This window comes from Phoca vitulina, unplaced genomic scaffold (assembly GCF_004348235.1).
Source record: "Phoca vitulina isolate PV1807 unplaced genomic scaffold, GSC_HSeal_1.0 scaffold95, whole genome shotgun sequence".
NCBI classification, from domain to species: domain Eukaryota; kingdom Metazoa; phylum Chordata; class Mammalia; order Carnivora; family Phocidae; genus Phoca; species Phoca vitulina.
In genome coordinates, this window is record NW_022589798.1 from 2423366 (window position 1) to 2439082 (window position 15717).

The following is a 15717-nucleotide window of genomic DNA, read 5'->3' on the forward strand; positions in this document are numbered from 1 at the left end:
CGAAACTTCTTGAAACACTGTCCTGCTCTTTTTCCATAACTTTCCACTTGAAATCATAACAAAGAACACTTACTCAAGTCTTAAATATATTTCCTTTAACAAAGAACAAGAGAGCTTCTCCCCCCAGAGCGCCAAAGCAAGCTTCTCTTCCGTTCAGTGCAGAGGGCAGGGCTCAGTCAAAGCCTAGGTCTTGTTCAGGTGTCACCAGGGCACAGATCAGGAGGCCACCGCTATGGAAGGGAGAGTTTGTGACTCACAGTTCCCAAGAGGAGAGGGCGGGCTGTCCCCCTCAGGGCCACAGGGGGAAGCACTGGGATTGGTCAGGCTTCAGAAGGAGGGAGAAGAACCTGGGCAGGAGCCTTTATCATGGTTTTCACGGGAAGGAACAGGCAAGGCAGGGTAAGCAAGGTAAGCCGGTTTAGGATTGGCTATTAGGAATGAGTTCAGTGGGCTCTGGGTTATAGGGGTGTCCAAAGTTGTCTGGTATCTAGTCCTGGAAGGATTAGGGAAGACTAATATTGGCCCCCAGTGTAGGATCCGTCCACCAAGGGCCAAGATGTCGTTGTCTGAGCCTGTGTCTTGGGCATTTTCCATTCGCAGAACTTCTAAACGCCCAATAATTGAATGTTTTAACTTTGGCCTTCTTTTTTTAAAATCCTTTGTATGTTTTTGATATTTAACAAAGAATAATTAAAAGCGGTGGTGATGATACCTTCCAAAATCTGGAAACTTTTATCCCACCCATCTAGTCTGGGAAACAATGGCTCATTTAATGAATGTACTATTTTTATGTTTTGTGTTAATGTGACCTAAGCTACATGTAATTACGTTTTAAATTAACCTAGTATAGAAAAAACATTTAAACCTTCCTCTTCTCTAACTTGTCCTCTGAAAGAAAAAATTAGGATTTCTGCCTGAGGGTGGCAAGTAGAGCGTATGCTCAACTTTCCACATTGTGGGGCTGAGCAACCATTGGATACCAGGGATATTTGGATGCACAGACTTATTGGCAGACCCTCACCCCATCCCTCCACTCCACCAAACAATAAAAATAAAACAATAAAATCTGGTTTATAACATGTGGATATTTATACATAGGCAAGGGAACTCTCCAGTTTGGCCTGGAGAGTTTTTTTTTTTTTTCGATTACCAGGTATGTGTGAATTGAAGTGCCTCCATCCATGACTGACTACGTTCTAACCTCAACCCCATACCTGATCCCCATCTCAAGTCCAAGAGAATTTAAAGTCCTGTTTCTGTCACTGGGCAAGACAGGGTGTTGTTATGGGTTGAATTGTGTCCTTCCCCCAAATTCATATGTTGAAGTCCTAACCCCCAGTATCTCAGAATGTGACCTTATTTGGAAATAAGATCATTGCAGATATAATTAGTTAAGATAGGGCCATTAGGGTGGTCCTTAATCTAATAGGACCAGTGTCCTTATAAAAAAGGGGGAAACTTGAACATACACACACACACACACACACACACACACACACAGGGAGAGTTACATGGGAAGGTGAAGGCAGAGATCAGAGTGATGGGTCTGCGAGCCAAGGAACACCAAAGATTGCCTCCAGACCCCTAGAAGCTAGGAGAGGATGGAGCATAGTCTCCCTCACAGCCCACAGAAGGAACCAACCTGCCGCCATCTTGATCTCAAACTTCTAGCCTCCAGAACTGAGGCAATAGATTTCTGTGATTTAAGCCACCCAGTTTGTGGTGTTTAGTTATAGCAGCTCTAGAAAACTAACGTGTCTTCATATCTCACTGAGAAGAAAGTAACAGGGGCCCCTGCTGGGTCAAGCTAGCATTTACCAGATGCCGAGTGGGAAGGAGGAATATTGCTGGCCTCTCCATGCAGGTGAGTCCCCTGAAATTTGTGGCCCAGGCCAAGACTGGAGAGTTCCCTTGCCTATATATAAATATCCACATGTTATAAACCAGATTAACAAACTGTGGAATAAAATATGTTTTTATCCTTCTACCTTGACAACTATAAGAAGAGAATGTGAAGCTATGGTTTTTGTGTGCCTGAATGTCAGCAAAATATAATAATTAACATTGTTAGACAATAATTAATTATTTTAGTGTTCTCGTGGGTCAGCCTTTTTAGCATAGTAATAAAATTTAAATGTATGTAATTGATTAAATCTTATATATTTATTCCTTAAAATTTTTTACTTTCATTTCAAATGTCATTACACTCAAAACTATCACTTAGTTTGCACATATTGATAGTAAGCCAACTGAGACAGTATAGTTTTTAAAACATTTAAATGTCAAAGAAAACCTTTGCTCTGTTCAGACAGTAGGGAGTGAAATTATCAATAACGGTTTTAAAGCAGTTCTTTTTTTATAAATTTTATTTTATTATGTTATGTTAGTTCTTTTTTTTAAGATTTATTTATTTGAGAGAGAGAGAGAAAGAGAGAGCACGAGTTGGGGGAGGGACAGAGGGAGAAGCAGGCTCCCCGCTGAGCAAGGAGCCCGATGTGGGACTTGATCCCAGGACCCTGGGATCATGACCTGAGCCAAAGGCAGATGCTTAACCGACTGAGCCACCCAGGCGCCCCTAAAGCAGTTCTTAAATTTAGAAACAACAGATGAATTTTGCATATCGTGTTCAAATAGAAAATATTACAAAATATTTTAATTGCATCCTATAGATCATGATCACTTACATTGGTTTTTTTTTTAACCACTTCTTAAAGCATTGGTTAATTAGTATGTATATATCTAAGAATATCTGAAGCATTGGTGTCATTCTTCATGCATGTTACATCAAACCTGGATGTATAAAAATTCAGGAATAATTGCAAGTGTTCAATGTTGCAAAATATTTCTCAACTACTATGAGCAACTGTTGAGAACACCATGCTAATTCCCTGATTCATGAGTACCCCTAAAGCTACATATTGGGACATAAAGAGAAGCAAGAATAGGAATGTTCGGAACTATTGGAAAGTGATCATTCATTACGTGAGAATACATCATCACCAGGATATTTAAGAGAAGGATAGACAAGTTCATTAATTTATTCTTTTTCCAGGCGTCTCGCCAAAGCTGAGTCCATCTCCAGGAACAGTAGCAAGACCCACATAGGGTTAATAGATAAATGACAGTGCACTTGGGACATACTTACACTAAAAGTACTCATTGTTTATCTGAAATTCAAATTTATCTGTGTCCTGTATTTTGATTTGCCAATAACAGACCCATACTCCTTCATGCGGTCAGGCTTGGTTATGTTGTGTTTGGAGTGCCCCAGAAGACGAGATGTGGAGGAGTGCTTCCCTGGGACCTGAATGGTGTCGATCACTAGAGCAGATGGTCTCACGTCATGGGGCCCTTGCCTGTGCCAAACGCTGGATCCCTGAAGACAGAGGAGCCCATCTGTTCTTTAAGACATGTTCTCTTTTGGCCACCACAGGGAACAATCATGCCCATCCTTCTTACCAGCCCTCAAGAAGCCAACCCCATTTGTCTCCCATGCATTATTTTATTCATAAATATTGACTATGCACATACCAGGAGCCAAGTGCTCATCCAGGCACAGAGGAGGTTAGGAGGAAGAAGAGAAGACGCTACACGCATGGGCAGGAGAGGAGCCCATCACAGAGTCGTCTGTAGTCTCTCAGGAGAGACAAGCCACAACCCGAAGAGCAAGAACCAGAGCTAAAGGTGGATGCCTGTGGAGGTCAGGGGTCACTTCAGAAAGAAGCAGCTTTAATTCACCTTAGATGCAGACAGGTTTGGGAGAGAGAAGCAAACAAAGGGGATTGAATGTCACATGTGGAAACATGCTAGGAAACAAGAGTCGTGAGGCAGTACTAATACGTCTTAGAGGTAAAATTTTATAAATCTTATGAAATTATTTCTTTTTTCCCTTTAGTAGTAAAGAAATTGGAGAAATTGACCATAAATTTTCCTTTGGAGAAACTGACCATAATTGTCCTGGAAAACAACTCACTAAGACGAGTCAAGGAGCAGGTGAGTCCCTCCCATGGAGGGATGTTTTCCTAGCATCAGACAAGGTGTGGGACAAGCCCCCAGCACTTCCGGTCAGGGATGCCCAGCAGAGTGCTCCCCCAGCCACACCGCACACGGCATATCGCGACTTCGGCTATTAAGCTGGAAACGCAGACCCTTTTTTGTGGTTCTAACAATCTCCAGGAGATATTTTTCCTGGAAATTTTAAGTCCTATTTCTCACATCAGCTCTGTCTAAATTGACGATACCTCTGCCTTCTTGTCTAATTACACTAGTATTCTGTCCCTCTTTTTATTAAATGGCTCCATTACATAACCCATTATGGGCTAGCTGCTTTATGCTGCTAACCTAATGAGCCCACTCTACGATTTCTCTTCTCTTCCACAGTGAGGACAGGATTCTTCAACATTGGATGTGTCACGTTACATAGGATTTTCACAGAAAGTCTTCTTTGACAAACGATTTTCCTCACTCTGGAATTTACTAACAGACAACCAAAGTTGTGCTGAAATTGCGTGTACTCTCACTTACGGAGACATATGTAGATCGGGTCACAAGACAAAGGCAAAGTGGAGAGAACTGTAAAGCAGGAAGTGAAATGACAATGTTCCAGAGGAGAAATTAGGGGAATGAAAACATCAGTCAAAAGTGGGAAATGAAGGATGAGCCCGAAGAGCCCCCTTCATGCCACCAGGCGAGACGAGATGCGGGTAGCCACTGCGGGCAGCCCCAGTCGGTCCTCCACCTGATTTCTGAATCAGAAAAGTTCCAGTGTCAAACAATATTCTCCTAATGTGTTATGAATTTCTATCGGGTCCTAGTGAAAGGTAGAAATTAAATAAATGGACAGATATTTATGAGAACACCATTAAGAGGACCTGCACATCCGTACTTTGGAGCCATATAAGTGAATTATCTATTATACTGACTAGCATATTAACATTGCATGGGCTTTCCACTGTTCTTACCCCAAAGTATTTGCTACACTTGAGTTCTAAACTGCTATTTTCATTTTATTTCCTCCTGTCTGATATTTGGCATTCTTCTCATCTGTTGGGAACCTTGGCTATATTTGTGATTATTTGGAAGTTAAAAAACAGAATTCTATAGTATTGTGCAGCAGTTAGGTGCAATCAGAGATCACCAAATGCAAGGCAGGGAATCCAACAAGAAAAGCTAACTCACGGTGTTACCCACTATCCTGAAGAAAGGCTGGCTTTAGCAAAGACTTCTTCATTGACGGCAGTAGGCCAGTAATGATATGCCTCAACCATATTAATAGCTATTGCATTGCTAATTTCATTAGCATTTGCACTATCATTATGTATTAATTACCACAGTCAGGCCACGGAAGACTAATATCCAAATCTGACAACACCAATTCCCTGGATGCATTTTGTGGTTGCTGAATGATTATTGTTCAACAGTTTGCTGCCTTTGACAAATACGTAGCAACTTAGGCTTCCCAGCTTTGACAAGGCCGATTGCACGGACATCATTGAAACCAAACCAAAAAGTCTTCAACTACTTTAGAAGAACACTCCGTGTGGTGGAAGAATGAGGAACACCAAGCACACTCATGCAAAGTTCCATCTTGGCTCCGGGTGGAAGGATTTTGCTTAAATACAAAACAGTCTTCAAGTGAAGTGACATTTCCCACAGCTCTCTCTGATGATGTGTGCTATTTGAAAAAAAGTCAGTGGTCAACTAAGTGTGGAAAACACTGGACTAAAGAGAAACATGGATCTGACTGCAGACCTTCTCAGAGCCCTTAATATATTATGTCTTATGACTCTATGAGAGGGGGATAGAGTTTGCAGAAATTCCCAAAATCTACTTGACCTTCTAATCTCATTTCTCACTGCATATCCCTTAGAATTATTAATCCCAGGAATGCGCTTTTGAAAAGGCTGAAGTAGTAGAATAGATTTGCTGCCAGAGGGGTGAGCATTCCATAAAAGTGGAGACCAAAACAAAAAAAAAGAAAATAGAAAATTTCTATTGTATTTAAGAGAAACTTATTGTCATGAGAGGCTCCATAATTTCCAGATAAACCTCCAGTCTACACTGTGAGAAGAATCTGATGCCATTCCCAAGATCTCTGCAAATTATAAGGGCCTCATATTCTGGCTACTCTGGCCCTGAGCCCCAGGTTCCCCTGAACTGAGAATCAATGGATCGTCTCTGCTCTGGTGCACACTGTCTCCTTCCACCCCACGTTAGCCAAATATGGAATGCCATCCCTTTCCTTGATTTTCACCAAAACCACACAAATAAACAGACCTCTCACAAGTTCTGTTTGTGTCTAGTAGGCTTTGCAAAATGCTGGGGAGGCCTTTGGAAATTCTACTGCAGCAGTATCATGAACAACTCGAAACTGAATACTAGACACACCTATGCTTTCTTTTTTTAAAGTTTTACTGAGATATAATTTATATACCATAAAATTCACCTATTAGAAGTACAACTGGGTAGTTTTTAATAGATTTACAATGTCGAGACACACTTCTTCTTAACTTCCTTCATTAGTTCTGAGAGCTTGGCTCCAGTCTCTTGCCAAGCTCTTTGTCTTCCCTCTCCCCCACCACCTCTGTGTCTCTCTCTTGAATTCAGCTTCTTTCTTTTGCAGCTTTTTGGTGCTCTTGTTTGCAGCCAATCTCTTTTAATCCCATCTCTCAACTCCGGATAGCGTATCAGAGCAACTTTATAAATACAGACAGATTTCTTCCAGAGAGACATTCAGATGTCAGAATTTAAAAATAAAATGAATAAATAAATAAAGACTTTATAGCATTAGCCCAATGTCTACCTCCCCTATAGAAGCTGTGTGATGAATTCTATTGGGTCACTTCTAGAAAGGCCTTGGATCTTCCTTTATATATTATCATCCTACCAGAAAGCAGCAAGAGGTGTTTCTCACTGCCTGTTCCCCCTCGATCCATCATCCCCTCCACCTAGCTATGTTTCTCAGACAAACTTTCAATAAGACCCAGACAGAGAGCCTGGTTCAGACTCCCTCCTGTCATCAGCCTGGCCTCCACCCCAATGAGCCAGGAAAATGCTCCCTAACATGCAGTCACAGGCAACTACCTCAACAGAGCAAGTGAGCACAGTACTTGTGGTTGAAGGCTTAGGTCCCAACAACCACGGCCTAGATTTTCTCCAACAAAGGAGAAGAGGAGGGGAAGAAACTAAAGGAGAAACAGGACTGGGCTTCAGAGAGCTACACAGTGGGTTTGGGATTGGCCATGTCAGATGGGGTTTGGCATGAGGGGTGGCCTCCATAGCCCCGGGGGCTGCAGAAAGCCGACGAAGGCCTGGCTCCCCATCCTTGGGCTGTTTCCACTGATGAAGAGTAAATGGTTCAATGACAAGATGTGATTTTGAGTTTGTTGTTCAGGGCACACATAGAATTCCTTCCAGAAAGGCAGCTTTACCCATATTTTAGCCAATGGGTAATTACTTCAATGAAACAAAACTGTGAACATTTGCATTTGCCATACGGTCCCTGTCCTGTCTACTTGGCAGTCCCTGCACGTGGGCCATGGGTCATGCAAAGACAAGTCTCCTTCACTCTACCTTGAAGCATTTGGTTTGGGGAGTCTCAACTTTCTGTTGTGTTCCATCACAGATCCTCATGCTTTAGATCTTGAGTAAATATCTTCCTTCAACACTTAGATCAAATGGCTGGGCACTGTGCACACACAACTGACACTGAGAGAGAGCGGAGGCTGATAGGAGAGACTCCCTGGCAAATCCGCATCATACATCGCAGCCTTGTGTCTCAGTGAATGATGACGAGGTCAACAACTGAAACTCTGTTTGGGAACCCAAATCAACCATGATGGGGCCTTGGACTCTCCCCACAGTATCACCATATTTACAGGGGCCTGTGGTGGCCGGAAGTTACGGATTGTCTCTGGACCACATTTCCTTCCCTGCAGCAAAGTGGTTAATTTGCAAATGGGCTTTTATACTGCAGATTGGTTATGAGACCATTGCTATCTGGAGTAAAGCGCTTTTTTTTTTTTTTCCTGAAAAATTCAAATGTGTTGAGAACTGATGCTTTTGTAAAATACAATGAAATTAATGACAAGGAAACAGATTGTGCATCTGGATTTCACGACAACATCATATTGCTGTAAAACTTCCTAAGCACTTGACCCCTGATTCCTGTCCTCATCTCAGGGCAGACTGTCCAACAAGATGAGAGAGGAAGAAAGGAAAAGGGCATGTTCTCCCTGAATCCTCCACATCCCCCTCTTTGTTGACTATAGCTGGGCTGTGAACTACCTGGGACCACACAGACATGACCAACCTGCTAGGGGGATGGAGACACAAGACAGAAGGAGTGTGAGCCCCATTGCTTTCGCTGAGCGAACTGCCATACCAGCTTGAACTTGTGCACTTCTATCTAGCCCAGGAGATCGTCACAATTGACAAACCTATGTCCTTACCAACACATGGACTCAGAGCCAGACTGCTCATTGGAACAGCTCCACACATATGGATGTCTGAGTACACAAACAAGTATTAAAAATATATCAAATTCCGGGGGCCGCCTGGCTGGCTCAGTCAGCAGAGTGTGCAACTCTTGAGCTCGGGGCTGTGAGTTCAAGCCCCACACTGGATGTAGATACTACTTAAAAGTAAAATATTATATATATAAAGTCAAGTCCAACTTGACTCTAATGTCTACACATTTGGGTAACACACGTTTGTAATTCTGTTTGGTTTAGCCCGAACAGAGTCAGAAATTTACCACCTTCCTCTTCATGTGGGGACAGACCAATGTCACCCTTGTGCTCTGCCAGTCATTGCACAAAGATACAACCTGGTTATAAAAAACAATATATGATTGGGCACCTGGGTGGCTCAGTCAGTTAAGCATCTGCCTTCAGCTCAGGTCATGACACCGGGGTCCTGGGATCGAGCCCCATGTCGGGCTCCCGGCTCAGTGGGGAGCCTGCTTCTACCTCTGCCTCTTCCCCTGCTCATGCTCTCATTCTCTCTCAAATAAATAAATAAAATATTTTAAAAAACAATATACGATTATATGTATGCTAAAAAAATGTTTAGTAATGAAATAGCATGAAAGAACATATGATTTTTTTCAGGGGTTTTGAAGGCATTTGCTAATTTGTTTTGTATTAAATGTTGAAGCAAGTTCACAGAAAACAACCCCTTTGCCAATGTTCCAACCATCTACACACTGACCATTGACAGGATTCAAAAAGGTGCTAGATTAGGGATGCATAAACAATAAAGTCAATTTGGGGCACCTGGGTGGCTCAGTCGTTAAGCGTCTGCCTTCAGCTCAGGTCATGATCCCAGGATCCTGGGATCGAGCCCCGCATCAGGCTCCCTGCTCGGTGGGAGGCCTGCTTCTCCCTCTCCCACTCCCCCTGCTTGTGTTCCCTCTCTCGCTGTGTCTCTCTCTGTCAAATAAATAAATAAAATCTTAAAAAAAAAACCACACAATAAAGTCAATCTAAAAGCACTTTACCTGTATTCCAGGACAGTGAGATGTTATAAGAAACTGACTTTAAAAAGACCTTTAAGTTGATAATTTAATAATCTTATAAATTTGGAACTGATTGCTGTTTACCCCAGTGTGTGTGTGTGTGTGTGTGTGTGTGTGTGTGTTTAATGAGATCTCATTTGTTTTAAGCCTAACGTAGATCTTTCTCTGCTTCTGAGCAGTCCAGGATGCAGCTGCTGAAAGTGGGGTCTGTGGCGGGTGTGGGTCAGGAATTATTTGTAATCAGTCTGTGCTAAGATAAGCATAGAGTTTAGGAGTCAAGTACTTAAAGACTTTTATAGCAATATGAGATCTCCGTGAGACCCAAAAGCATGATGCACTTTCTGACCATTTTTAACGCAAATCACAAAAGCATCAGCTCCGAACAAATTTGAAATTTTTAAAAAACAGCCCTTCCCCCCAGATGACAGTGGGTCTACTCATCAATTCGTGGATATAAAGGCCCAATTTGCAAATTAGGCCTCAGCTTCATGAGTGCCTTAGCTCATGCACAGCCAACATAAAAGCTTCCTAAGGACAGAGGCACATTACATAAGTTAGCATCCCCCAGAAAAACTAAACAAAAACTTAGCATTCACATAGTTTGCCACTTGGCAAAACAGCACGACTTCTCTGTGGGCAAATGTGCAAAGCCTGTTTGATAATAACATAAGAATTATGAAGTAATTTATTTTATAAGCTAAAACAGTTTGTGTGTGTGTGTGTGTGTGTGTGTGTGTGTGTGTGTATCTCCACCACGGAAACAGTCAGAGGGCCACTATCTTCTCCGCTTTTTTTTTTTTTTCCAATCCTAAAACCAGTTCTTAGAATCTGCTCTAGGTGTCGATAGCCACACCTTTGGAAAGAGTTTTTTGTTCATACCAAAAGCATTTTGACTTATTTTTTTGGGAAAAAAAAAAGAAAGAAAGAAAAAGAAGTGAAAGCATACACTTCTTTAAGCTAGAAAGTTTTATTTTGCCCCTGGAGAAATGTAGCCTGGTGAAATGTCTGAATGAATTGTTATTATTATTTTATTGAGCAATAAACTAAAGTGTGATTGAGTCGCCAGTGACTCGGAGATATTGTTGAGCCTGGAATCACATGGCTGAATGACTGGCTGGCCGGAACCTGGGTGAGTCAAATGATCCAGGAGGCAAATGAGCCAGCAGTGAGAATGCCCCACACCAATGCGAACCCAATTAATGTCAACAAAATCCTGTTAAATTTATCGGTTGCCTGGCTTCTGAAAATGGTGGAACCAGCCCCTTTCCTGTGCCTGTGGGGCAAATTCATTAGATGGAAAACAGTGTCTTGTTAACCATGGAGTTCAGCTACGTAAACAAGGGGTGAGTGCCATGGTCCTCCAGACACCGACAGAGGGTCAGCTGAGGAGGGAGCACAGAGAGGGAGATCCTGGCCTTCCTTTACAACACCAATTCATTGTTACACAGCACGCCCATCCTGAATCATACAGGATGGAAGCAAGAGATGCTGTTGTCATTCAGCTCATAAAATAATGATTATACAGAGAACAGGGGAGGAGGAGGGAGAGGGAGGGAGGGATTGAGGTTTTGCCTACATGTTCACCAAAGAGTCCCACTGCCTTGCTTTTTGTTTCTGTTTTTCAAGTAAGAAGGATTCATTTGTGCTGATTCCACTCCAGCCATATTCACGTCAAGTGCCCCTATGCCCACAGTTGGCAAATCGATGGAACAAAACTAGAACTCGCGGCCCCCAAAGTCATCAAACCTACAATTTTGACTCTTTTTCTATGTGCCACACCAACTGGACGAATACTGCTAACCTCATCCAACTCAAGCGCCCTTAAATGACCCATCGTGGTGCTATTTGGAAATGGGATGGCAACACTTCTGAGATAACTCGTGCATAAAGCTCAACAACACTCCCCTTGTTCAAAGTAGAAGCAGGATGGACATTGAAAGGGCCACGTCACAGAGGGCTTTTGTGTGAACAGACTTACTCCCCTGGGGTAAAACAAGTATAGCCTGGAGAGTGGTTTGGCTGGATAAGGCCAAAAAAAAAAAAAAAAAAGTGCCAAAGAACCAAGAAGAATGGATTATCAAAGAGACCATTTTACCAGCCATGTCTGGTTCTGAATTCCAACCCTTAACAACTCATATAAGGATTTCACAGCGTTCTATCACAAATCGACTGAAATAAATCTGAAACGTAGCAAAATATTGAGGTGAAATATTTGAGAAAAATATTTGAAGAAAAGTGTCTCCAATATTTTTTTTTCACTTACAAAGACAAAGTTATTTGTTGGTCAGCTGCTAATGCTAGGTGTAGCACACTATGGCAGTGGGATATTAAGCAATTATTACTCATTCACGAGTCAATGCTTATTATGTGTCTGGCATTGATCAAGGTTCGTAGGATAGTATTTATCTGTATTCTTGCTTGTTTTCTGTTTCCATTTCTTTGAATAGGGACTGGTGCATGAAGAACATTTGGGAGGGTAATAAGACAGAATTAGAGAAGGGAATGGCCAAGCAGCCCATTTGAGGAAGGGCAGGTACGTGGAAACTCCAAGAGATTGTGTTTGAGGTACCATAACTTCCAAAGTCTCTTAATTTTTATGTTTTTACTTAGCCCATGGGAGAAATCAAACTTCATAAATGAGTTGCTGATCATGAACTTTGAAAAAAAAAAAACAAAAAAACACCAAAACAGATTCTGGCCACCATTACTGTGCCCTGACAAGGGGATTCTGGAATACAGAGCAGGGACCATTAAGGGGCAGGGGGTGAAGGCAGAAATGAGGCTGGAAACCTCCAAAGAACCAGGAAACAGGGCCAGGGAGAAAGGAAGGACAGAGAATAATACAACGTGGTCTCCTAGAAGAAGTTCGGATGTAGAGTGAAGATACTTGGCAATAGCTGTACTTAAACTGGCTGGAGCCCTCCCCATGTTCTCCCGGTCTCCCGAGCCTTTGTTCTGCAGCACTTTTTCTTTGTCACTTTAGATGTTACCTTCCGCACCCCCAGTGTAGGGTTCCACTGCCGATTTTCCTCCAGACCATTTGCTCATTCTTGCTCTGGGCACCCTAATCCATAATTATCGTCAGCTGAGACAAAACTAGTGGCTTCACTACTTACCAATTTATGCAGTCTCCACAGCATCAGTCCCAGCAGAAATGTAGATCAGCTTTTCCAGAGAGAGCCTCCCTCCTGAAGAAATGACTCTGGGCTGCTGACTGCCATCCAGAGGAATCCTGAAGAGCTCACCTGGTGTGCAGGCTGGAGTGGAGAGGGTCAAGGGGGCTCGCAGTACATTTGACACATCGCAGGCAGGGGTCCATAACCTGCTGCTCCCTGCTCTAAGACACTGATGTCTTGATTCCTCTTCTCTTCTCTTCTCTTCTTCTCGCCCACTAGAATTCACTTTGTTCCTAGGAAATGGAGAAGAGAGACCTGAGATCAGATTCCCTTATTACCCACCACCATCTATTTCCGTTTTAGCAAAGCTGGGCCCTGCAGCTGTGCGGAAGGCAAGGTACATTTCAGTCCTAAATGAGGGGCTGCCCTCAGAATACCCAGCAGCCAATGGACAGGGATGTGTGGGGTAAAGTGGAGGGCAGGGAACAAGGCAGGAGGGGTGCAGGGCTATATTCAAAACGTACAGACTCTAAAGGGGTCAGAACTCTGCTAAATAAAACAAGGCTTCTCTTCCACAATTTGCTTCTCCATGGATCAGCCTTGGCAATTGTCCCCAAGACAAGAGGGTGCCTCGTCGGGGCCACTCTGCAAATTCATGAGGCAAGAAGACACACAAGCTGGGCATATATGCATGATTATTACAGGAAGAGAGAAACATTGGAACTACTTTGCATTTGCAGCTGGAAGGGGTTATTGCTGAGATGCTAGTGGGGAAGAGACAGATGGGGTGGGGGAAATTATCCAATCTTAATAAAATCCGTTTGCCTTTTCCAGTAAGTAAAGGATTGAGTGATGACATGCCTGACCCTTTAATATCAACCGGAATGAGAGAGATCTGAAAGAAAATATTTAGAAAAAGAGAGTCCATATTATGCCTCGCCATTGTTATGCCTTAATATATTCTCTCATTAGCAATAAGCCAATTCCATATAAACAATGTTTTCTCAGCAGGCAACAGCAAGTTAATAAGGTATCCTTAACACTCGTTGGAGTTCCCAGACTTCAATAAATCCTTAAGGAGATATCATGGCTTTCCTGGCATTGAGCACATGTTGCAATGGGGAATAAACGGGTGTATGCAATGCAGCAAAGAGCACCTTCCCTCAACAAGTTCCATTTTTTCTTTCCACTGTCCAGAACAGAGGAAGACGTGAGCAAAGCAATTATTCAGGCTTTACCTGGAAAGGAGGAAAGATCATGCAGGGTTTGACCAGAATGTGAGCATCAGAATAAGCACCACAAAGATTAGTTCATTTTTTTCTTTCTAAAAGACTTTTTTTTTTAAATTCAGGAAGATGATTTAAGTTTTCATTGCAAACAGATGTGACCTTTGAGGCAGGCAGATAAGCCATCTGAGTTTTAAAAACATGTCATTAATAACTGATCTTAGTTATCAAAGTAAATTTTCAAAGATCTGCCAACTTATTAAACCCCGATTATTGCTTGTCTTTACCTTCCTACTTCTCAATCAGCTACAGTAACTGCTATTTAAGACTGATTGCTATTTGCCTTGGCCCAAAGCTTATTAGAACCAAACTGGACAATTCTCTTTCCTCATCTTATTTAGTTTCAGCGCTTCTGTGGGAAATGGCACAAAGAAAACCCAGTTGTTTCCCTGGCTTTATTAACTTGATATGTTTACCAGCTACTCTGCACTTCCACACGTATTAATAAAGTTTATTGTTTTTGTTTCTTTCACTTAGATTGGTTGATACTCTCGAGATGAAACTTAGTGACCGAAGGTCAGTATTTTGGAATTATACAAATGATTACTTTAGAAATTCTTTGTAGTAGTATATATACTTCAAAAGCCAATATCTAAAAATCTGTACGCCTTTGAGAAATGTAATAATTTAGCTTCAATTATATATTTAAACACAGGTAAACTCCTTAAGTCAGTATTCGAATTGGCACACTGTAAACCAGTTATACTTGCCTTTCGAGAATATTTTTAAAACAAGTAGAGTATAGGAATGCTTGCTATTGATCAAAAATAGAGAGAGAGAGTCCATAATAGGTGCTTGCATCCATCTTACCTTCCTTCTTCTTTACCTTATGACACAAAAATGTTTTGCAAAATAGGGATGTTATTCCCAAGACCCCTAGATGAGGCATTAAAATCAAGATGACAATCTTATTAGCTTTAACTTTAATTGATTTTATACAATTAATGTTTCAAGTCAGCAAGTAAATTCACCTCCCAACATATTTTAAATATTAAAGGATTACTTCAATGTCTAATAAAAATAAAATAGCTGAATTGCTTTAATACACTTTTTAAGGATTACCTTCCCTGTCTTCCATGTGTGTTATGCACACTTGCCAGTATTTCTGACAATTTTAGTTTCTATACCCTACTGTTAACATATTTATTCCTGTACCTGAAGAGAATTGAAACATATTTTCAGAGCTGAAAGTTCACATCCTGCCTTCAGAAAACTCCGCATACTTCCATGTGTCACAATATCAGGATTGATCATCACTGATGTAAGGCCCAAATTATTTGGACCCTAATTAGGATTTCTCATTTTTCTTTCAGAAAACTTTCTATCTCCTGAAGATTTTAATAGGAAAATCATATTTGTATGATTATACTACTAATAATTAAGTAATTTTGAATCTAGAGAGATAGTTTAGTTCAAACTTATTATTTTGAGCCCAAGACAACGGAGCTCCAGTATATATAATTCATTAGGTGGCAAACAAACAAAATGTGATATTGAATTATAAGATATTCAGTTAATTCACTGACACTATTTCTTGAGTAACAACAACAAAAAACCCCAAAACACTATAACCGGGTTCGATGTTTGTTATATTGTTATTTGTAAATCCAGAAAAACAAGCACCACTGACTAGAATTTTAGAAGAGAGACACACTAATTTTAGATTCTGCTCTAAGATGCAGGTGCTCTAGACCAAAACCCAATTTGATACCTGAAGCAAGAGTGCTGAACATCATTTTTTAATTACAAACACATTTCATTGACATTTAAATTATTATCAGCCAGCAGAGGGGACAAA